Here is a 9,266-nt window from a genome sequence, read left to right on the forward strand (position 1 = left end):
ATGTGGCCTGGTTGTCATACATCTTTTATTTATTTTTTTTCAATTACATTTTAAGAAAAAATTATAAAGTCAAAAATTATGAAAAAATTACCATTGTTCATAATTTTTCAAGACATACACATAGACACCCATATTGATATAGTTTTATATATTTTTGAAATTCACTTTTTTCTACTTAAATTGCTTATTTTAATTTAATTAACTTTATAAATAGTACGGAGTAATTAGTTATTTTCAACATAAAACGAAATATAATTATTATCTATAACCCTTATAAAAATGCAAACGAAAATACTGTAGCTGGTGAATAGTACTTTGTGGTGCTATTGCATAGACACCCTTACTTTTAATGAATTGCCGAAATTGCCCTTGCTTAGCCAGTTGCATTTGCTTGCCCTTCCATTGACTGCCAGCTAAGGTAGGTTGATGCTTGGGCTTGGCTGCTCTTTCTCATTCCTCAACTCTCCTTTTCACCGACTTCCTTCACTCTCTCTCAGAAACCTAGAGAGAGAAACCTTCGACACCTTCAGCAATCACCGATCATCTATTCGATGATGGTTATGGGGCTTCAGTTCTTCTTTGGGGTAAGATCTTTATCCTTTTAATAAGAATCTAATATCAATTTGACAATCTAGGGTTTAGCTTTAAATCCATAGAAGTCCACTAATCCTTTTTTGTGCTAATGTTTTTTTGGGTAATTCTTCTTAATTAATAATCTGAATTTCGATTGAAAAATCAAAGGTAATTATTCTTAATTAATTTTCTGATTTTTGATTGAAAATCCGAACTATTTCTTGATGAAGGAGTGGTGATTTCACCCTTTTGAATTTGACCTGAGAAAGGAGAAAAGAGGAGAGAACTAGCTGAGTTTATATCTGGCGATGAAAGGAAAACTGCTGCTGAAGATACTTTGAATGCTTACAAAGCTGCTCAGGTTTGTGTGTTTTCTTTAATTTTTTTTGTTTTTTTTTCCTTCTGGTTTTAGGGTTTAGATGTTTTTTTTCTTCTGAATAAAAGATTTAATTCGATTTTTATTTTTTATTTTGAATATATTTTCTGATTTTGCTGCTCTATATACTGAGATATGGAAGAATAACTGAGATTCGAGCTAACAATCACTAATTAAAACAAGTGCATTTTGTATAATTGGTCGACTGACTGAGATTTGATACTTGTATATTGGTCGAATGACTGAGATTTGATACTTGAATATGCATATATTTGATGTATTTTGTATAATTAAGAAAATTCCTTCAGTTTTATAGGAGTATTTTGATGTATTATATTTTAAGATTCTGGCATTTTAATTGGGGTTTGGATGTATTTTGGATATTTTAGTAAATTTCTGCAGTTTAATAGGAATATTTGGATTAATTTTGGATATTAGAGAACAATCCAACAATTTAATAGAAATATTGATGTGTTGTGTATACAATATCTGTTTCCTTTCTCTTTCTTGTTCTTATTGGTTCAATTTTCAACTCTTCTCTTGTTCTTATCACTGGCGATCTCACAGGTTTATTTGTCGTCTTGTTTTCTCCATTTTTGGTAAACTTTGATGTTATTGAGCTATGTTTTTGTAGGTTTTGCTTTGATTTGTAATGGGTTTATTGATTTTAGAATTGGGTTTGCTACTTTGCTTTAATTGTTAGCATTGTAGTTTAGGTTGGTGCAATTAAAGGTTTTAAATTTTGTACTTGAAGAATTGTTTCATTTGTTGTTGAAGATAAAATAATTATGAATTGTTGAGACATTGACTTTGTTAATCTTCATTTGTGGCTTACTAAGATCCTAGCATCGTGTTATTCAATCGCTAAAGATCATATTTGCTTGGTTTATTTCTGAATGGGTTTTTGTTATTTTTACTTGTGTTTTTCTGATAGTGTAATTTTTTGGGATCTGATATTGTGATTGCAATTTTTAGTTGGGTATTTGTTAAGCTTTGATTTTTGTTGTAATCTACTTTAAAGTTGATTTAGTAATGCTACCATTTTTTATATGAGGTTTGAACTGTAAGTTGAAAGATTGATTTATTAGGGGATACTTAATTTCGAATTTTTTGATTGGAGATTGATTTTTAAAAATTTTAACAGTGATTAATATTGAATTTAATGAACTAGGTATTAATCAAAATGGGGGTTATAGGTGACATTCCGGTAGCAGCTATTGAGGATGTAGAGCGCTGCTAGAAGGGAGAAAGAGGAACAAAAGGTCAGACTTAAGTGATGTCTTTGCAAAGGTATAAATTTCAGTGGCCTATTTGATCTGGTTTGATAATATGATCATGTTTTGATAAATTTGTGTTGGTGGAGTCCCTAATACAATTTATACCACAAATTAAGATACATCCTAAATACATAGTATTTAGATTTCCATTCTGCACCAATTTTACACTTGCAATTTGGATCTTGTTCATTTGTATAGTTAATATTTTGCATAACATATTAAAAATTGAGCAAGCTTTGTGTGTGCTCGATTGCAATGTTGTTTTTCAATTTATATTTGAAAAGAATAAGCATATAAAATTACCTTATCTCCTTTGCACAATCATACAATTTTCCTATTCTGTTATGAGGTCATGGAGTCTTGAAAGCAGTCTCTCTGTTAGTTGCGTAACCTTTATCTTCCCGACCCGATTTCATAATAGTGTAGCATGTTATCGATACTGCACATTTATGTATGTTAAAGACTTCGTAGTTTTATTTGTAGTCTTTTACTTATGTACTAAGTCCTAGCTCTGAAGTTATGAAAAAGAAAAGAGTATATGTTGAATATTAATGCGAATTTGGAGTACTATAAAGTAAGTATCCTATTTTCTTTCTTTTGCAGTTTTATCATCAGTTTCAGGGCTTCAAGTTGCGGAAACGAAACTAAATGAGGGTTAGTCGCTGTACTGACCTCTATTCTTTGTAAATGCTGAAATTCTTAGTTATGCAGCTCATGTTGGAGCATCCAAATATATTGTTAGTAACATTATTGTCTGATTTGTAACAAAATTGTTTATCTACAGGTACCATTCTAACTCCCCATTCTCTTTCTTGTTCTAATTGGTTCAATTTTCACCTAACCTTTAATATGAATAGCTTACTTGTTATTTTTTCCATATCTTTCCATTTTCTCCCAATATTTTCTCTTTTTAATTTGCTTATATGCATATGGTGTTTGCTGCCAAAATTATACTTTCAAGTTAGATATTGCTGTTGTGAGTGACTATAGAGAGTAGCTGTTGTTTCACGCTGTTGTCGCTGTTATTCTGGTGCTGCCCTGTTACTGTTGTTCTGTTCGTCCAAAAATCATCGATCTGAAGTTGTTTTTAGCTCATATTCTCTTAATCAATGTTTTAGATCTCAAAAATTTATTCAATCTAGGCTCAAGAATTTCTCGATTTGGAGTTGTGTGCTAGGAGTTCTGCCTTATGGAATTTACTACGATCTGCTACCCTGGTTCTATCGCAGCGGGCTGTTATTACTCATTTGATGCCTATGTGGTGTTGTTGTGTTGGGTTGGTTGGGGTGCTAAAATGAATGCTTGGGCTTCTCTTATTTATTTTGTCTTCCCTTCTTCCATTTATTTACACATTAGTTATAAAGTTAAAATGTGGGCAATTTTGATTAATGACTATTTGGATAATGACTAATTGATAATTTGCCAAAGTGATGAGGATAAATGTATAAGTTAAATTTTCAAATGTGTGAGTGACTAAAGTTAATTAGTTTAAATGTATTGAAGGGTTTTAATGTTTATAAAATAGATTTGATGAACGAACACTAATCTTCCCAAGTTTATTCATCACTCTTAATTAACTTCTTATTTTGTATTACATGAGCCTTTTGTTGTTTTAATTAAATGAGGTGAGAAAATATATATGTAAAGGTTTGTACATGTGGTATGTCTAGATAAGGGTTGTGTTCTACTTATATATCAAGTGAGTTTGGGAAGTATTAAGGAGTCAACAAAGAAGTCATGTTTGATATGATAGTCTCCTTATAATTTATTAATATATATGTGAGAGTAATTTACACCATACAACTGATAACTTGAGAATCCTTTATCTTTTCTACTGTAATATTAGCAGCAATTTCAGGTTGGTGCAAAATAATGCAGTGTTTGAAGTTAGTCTTGTGCTTCTATAACAAAAATGAAAATTCAACTGCGTGGGCCCTCCTTGACTCCATATCAACTTAACTACCGAAAAAGCAACCTGGACATTCTTGTTAGAGTAAGGAGGTTAGTCTTTCAAATATATTCACTCTTATCTCCTATTTTTATATGTCAACTATGTGTGTCGTTTCCTGCTTGAATTTAATGATGGTGAGCAGGATCGTGATCCTTTGTATCTGAAGTAATAATTAGTTTTTATTCAAAATATGTGCAAAGTTAGATCATTGTTAGACCTTGCATTTCTATGAATCTCCATGAGTTTGTGAGGCGATGGATTCTAAAAGTATATCAAGCTCTTCTGTTTGAGATTATTACAATATACTACTCTTCTAGACTTTTTGTTCTTGAGCACTTCAATTAATTTACATCTCTGCTTTCTTACTTTATTTTCTTGATTTGTATGTATTAAAAGCCTGCCAATGGCCCAATACTCATTAAAGCTTAGAGAGTAGTCATTACTTTTGGAAAATACAACTCATCGCGATCACCAAACAACGTAGTCATGACCCGAAATTGAATATTGTTTATGTCATTTGTCATTTATGACTTTATCTACTCCTATAACAAATAATGTGTGCTACAAAACTGACAGAAGTTTCTGAAGTGCACATAAGGAAATAGATGACTTAATGTTCCGAAGATTCCTCTTACTTGTAATCTTGTGAAGAAGACGGGTTCCATGTTCTTAAAGTATTTGAAAAGGAGGCAGACTTTTCTGCCTAAAGTTTGTCATAAGATAAGAGAAACATTATGACCTTTCCCATAACAAAGTTAATCTAGGAGGCATAGATAAAAAAAAAAAAAAAAAGGACACCCTACTATGATTGCGTTCACAGGTGGGCATTACCTAAATTCCAAATCTGGTCAGGGGTCTTGATGAGTTTAAGCGTACGTCTCTTCCTGTTTCTTTGACTATTTAGATTGCTCACTTATACTTCAGTTGTAACTATCTACATCAATGTTTCTGCTATTCATACTTGTTTTGTGTGTTTTTATACAGGTCTTCTTGTATAAAATCTTGATGATCTGTGAGCAATAATAAACCCCTCGAATATGTCAGCTAGCCCTGATACAACAGCTGAGTTCTAGTAACTCTAAAGTTATTGTAGTTCTCACTCGCTCGCTCTGCTTTGTTGAGTTTCAGGGGGAAAAGAGGAGAAGATCGAGAGGAAGACAATCTCAGAGAAGTTCTCAAGCACTCTGCTCAAATGCTTTTGGAGCTCCGAACGTCATAATAAGTATCTGTGAGTGACTTCTTGCTTTTACGGATTTTTGCAGGGTTTTTTTTTTGTTGTTGTGCTTGTATGAATTTAACTGTATTTTATTATAACTATCATTATTAATATTTAAAGAAAGATTTTATTGACTTACAAATTTTTGAACATTTAGGCTTTGTTACTATAAATAGAGAAAAAAATCAATTCTTTATTTTGTATAATGTAGCCATTAAGTTTACACTCTCTTTTTCTGGCAGCTCTTGCTAAATTGTTGCTTCTTCGTGTTTCTTCTGCACATCCTATATGCCTTGTTCTTGAGTAGGCTTGGGATGAAGGCATCATTGGCATTCCAGAATAATGGTGCTGAATGAATAGTGGGTTCTATGAAGTTTTTGGGTTTATTTCTTAAGATATACTTCTTTGGTAAAACCTCTCATCTTCTTATGATGCTTTGCCTTATACAGTACATTTATATTTAGATTATAAAAATTTGCAGCACATTATTCTTTTCGTCAAACATGATAGACAATGAACTTGGTTATTGCCTGTATATATTAAGCATTTTTGGTTAATGGCTGCTCGTATAGGCTCTCATGGGAAGACCCACAATTTTCTATGGAATGCTTATTTTGTGATTTCTTATATTTGATTTCTGATCGGACGTGTATGCAGCTTAGTGTTTTTTTTTTTTTTTTTTTTTTTTTGCGTTATATATTTATATTGTGCCTTGTGGATATAAGTCTAGGCCATGCTTTTCCCCATAGATCTATCGCAGATTAAGTGTATAAGCTGTTAAAGGCAACTAGAATAATAGAATTAAGTATCTTGAATTTAAAGCATCGGCTTTTGCATATGCCTTCATCATCATTTAGATATCTTAAATATATGTCCGCAAGTTAATACATTATTTGTTCTTTTTTGTTTGCTTATCTATGTAACTGATATATCTGCAGGTTAATAATTTGGTGGTTACAAATATCTCTTAATATGGGTGACATTCAGAATGCTCCTCTTTCAGAAGAGGAAACTACTTGTAGGTTTCTTTTGTATGAACTTCAAGTATATATATGAACTTCAGGTATATATATGAACTTCAGGTATAATACAAGCTAATTGTTTACCGTGTTATCATCTGTGATTAGCTCTATTTTTTTATTCTACTGTTTTATTCAGATAATTTGGGATGAAGTGAGCAAGCCTGAAATATTAGGGCCAAGATGTTACTTGTAGGAGTGGAGCACGTGCTTAAAGGCGCCAAGAAGACAAGGATACAACCATCAGTACTCTAGCAACTCTCGGATGGTAGATGAAGCATGTGTGAGATGGTGATGGTGTTATAGGTTGAGGTTATGGGATTTAATTTCATTTGTAGTACGAGTAGTATTTAATTTATAGTTTTTAACGGTAGAAATGGATAGAATTAGATACGTAAATGATGAAGTAATGCAAGAGCATATAAGTGAATATATGAGAATAATGTGTACTTGTTTTCAACTTCAATATGTGTACCGTGATTTTAGTAGAGAAATTATATCTTTGTTCTTGAGGCTAGGTATCAAGTTGGTGCTTTTTTTTTTAATTAATTTTGAGAAAAAAGTTTAATATCAAATTGATTAATAATACATTTAATACAAAAGAAAAAAAAAATAAACTCAAATTTATAAGTTATAATGAGATAGTTTGCGTAGAAATTTAAGTTGATTGTAGTAGTTAGTAGAGAAATTATATCTTTATATATCTATTTGATTTAAAATCAACTAAGTTTTAAGATTTACAAGGTATTGAGATACTTTATGTAGAAATTCAAATTGATTAGTTAAAACTACATTTTAAACAAAAAATCAACCTTAAGGTAGATAGATTAATGCTAGATTCCTAAGAAGTTGGTTTCTTTAGTTTGCATAAATATCCATACACTCGAGGGAGACTTATAAGTTTTGAAGTCATAAAAAAGGAGAAAGGAGAAGAAGGAGATAGAGACTAAGGGCATGTTCACATTTACTTAATTTCAGTTCAATTCAGTTCAGTTCATCTCCTAATAATTTCCCTCTCTCATAAAATATTCATTTCAGCTCAATTAAGTTCATTTCAGTTCAGCTCCAATCAGTTCAGTTCAGTAAATGTGACAAAAGTGCAAGGAAAGGGAGCAAAGGCAAGACCGAGAGAGGGGGAAGGGCCGAGGGGGTAAAAGAGAAAAGTGCTATGAAAGAGAGGGAAGGTGGGCTTAATGAGGAACAGAGAAAATCAAGGCCATAAGTTAAGAGTAAAGAGCATGTCGGGGGATAGAGTGAGCGAGAGAGAGAAGGGTCAAGAGGAAGGTGGCTAAGAGAATGAAAGGTCATCTAAAAGGAGGAAGGAGAACAGGGACATAGAGACCGAGAAAGAGACAATGTGAGTTTGAGGAAATTTAAAAATAGGAAGGAGAGATAAAATACTTTTTAAAAACTTTCTAAAATACTCAATTATAAGGCATAAATGAATGTTAAAAGGATAGAGAAATAGAGTGACCAAGAAACAGTAAATAGAAATCGACAATTAGATTTGGACAAACTTCAATTCTTTAAGTAAATGTAATTTATTAACAAATGTGGTTTTGTGACAATTATGAAAATGTTAACTAATTTGTAGCACTTTTAGAATAAAGTGTTCAACCTTATTGTCATGTAGAAACGTGCTAGATTCACAAGTATGTTTATATAACCATAGTAATAGATAGCTTTTAAGAGAAAGGATGGAAGAAGGATGGAGGAAGGAAAAGAGGGTAAGAGAAGGAGGGTATGGGAGGAGGAGATAGAGGAAAAAGGGGAAGGAGTGGGAGGAGGAGAGAGAAAGAGTGAGGAAAAGAGGGAGGGAGTAGGAGGGGAGAGAGAGAGGGGTAAAGAAGGAAGGAGTGGGGCGAGAGAGAGAGGGGGGGTGAGAAATAGAGTGAGAAAGGTCAGGATAGATTAAGATAGAGATGATCCAGCAGGAGAGGGAGAGAGAGATAAGGGTCGGAAGAGAAAGAAATAGAGCAATTAAGAGAAAGAGAGGCAAGGAGAGAGAGAGAGATAGAGTGATAAAGAGAGAGATGAGTCGAGAGAGAGAGAGAGAGAGAGAGAGAGAGAGAGAGAGAGAGGGGGATGGCTTACTAAACCGCTTAAACTATACAAGAAGAGTGGATAGGAAGAATAAGAAAGGAACAAGAAGGTGAAAAAAGCAAGGATGAATAGAAAAGGAAAATGACAAAAGACAAGGAATAAATATAAGAGAGAGGTTATATTATGAAGGAAGAAGAGATTAAAAGAACTTAAAACCAAGTTAGTGACTACCACACAAATAAGATCCCCTAATCATTATGTTAATAACACCCCAAACTACGAAATACGATCACAACCACGAATCTTATATATTTTACCGAGGGGGAGGGGCACGCGCGTAGTGCATGTTCCAACGACTATAAACTTAAATATAAAAACTATAAAGTTATTCCCTCCAACTGTATTATCTAAAAATCGTACATAAAATGATTTATAGATAAATAAACAATAAATAAACTTTAATAAATACACATATGATATTTCTCATTCATTTTATACATTTCATATCGATTACACACTCTAACTACTAAAATTTTCAAACCACTCGAAAATTTCTACTTTAAAAAGTCTAACAAACAAATATACAATACTTTTGTATATTTTACATTTAATTCATTTTTCATAACTTTATCCTTTATTGTTGCATTTCCTTATAACTACTCCTTATTATCACAATTATTCTAAAACAAAGCTATTCGAAAATTATTTAGATACTCATCAATAAGAAACTATATTGCGTTTTAAAATAATATCTAAACCAATACTCCCTCCGTCTCTTAATAGAATGCCTCTTTCACTTTATTATGTGAGG

At 32.2% G+C, this 9,266-nt stretch overlaps 1 long non-coding RNA gene across 6 annotated transcripts; it reads left to right on the forward strand.

Moving 5' to 3' along the window:
* Positions 1–448: 448 nt before the first annotated feature.
* LOC145636039 (uncharacterized) lies at positions 449–6,924 on the forward strand. 6 transcript variants are annotated; one of them, XR_014113994.1, is made up of 8 exons: positions 449–584; positions 804–934; positions 2,121–2,239; positions 2,830–2,880; positions 4,073–4,227; positions 5,306–5,405; positions 6,332–6,437; positions 6,552–6,924. It is a non-coding gene; the product is annotated as an uncharacterized LOC145636039 (long non-coding RNA). The 6 variants fall into 6 exon arrangements; XR_014113995.1 differs by having other exon boundaries at positions 4,076–4,227; XR_014113997.1 differs by having other exon boundaries at positions 4,085–4,227; positions 6,332–6,456.
* The last annotated feature ends 2,342 nt before the right edge of the window (positions 6,925–9,266 follow it).

The sequence above is a fragment of the Chenopodium album genome, chromosome 6 (genome assembly GCF_948465745.1).
Source record: "Chenopodium album chromosome 6, dcCheAlbu1.1, whole genome shotgun sequence".
Lineage (NCBI taxonomy): Eukaryota > Viridiplantae > Streptophyta > Magnoliopsida > Caryophyllales > Amaranthaceae > Chenopodium > Chenopodium album.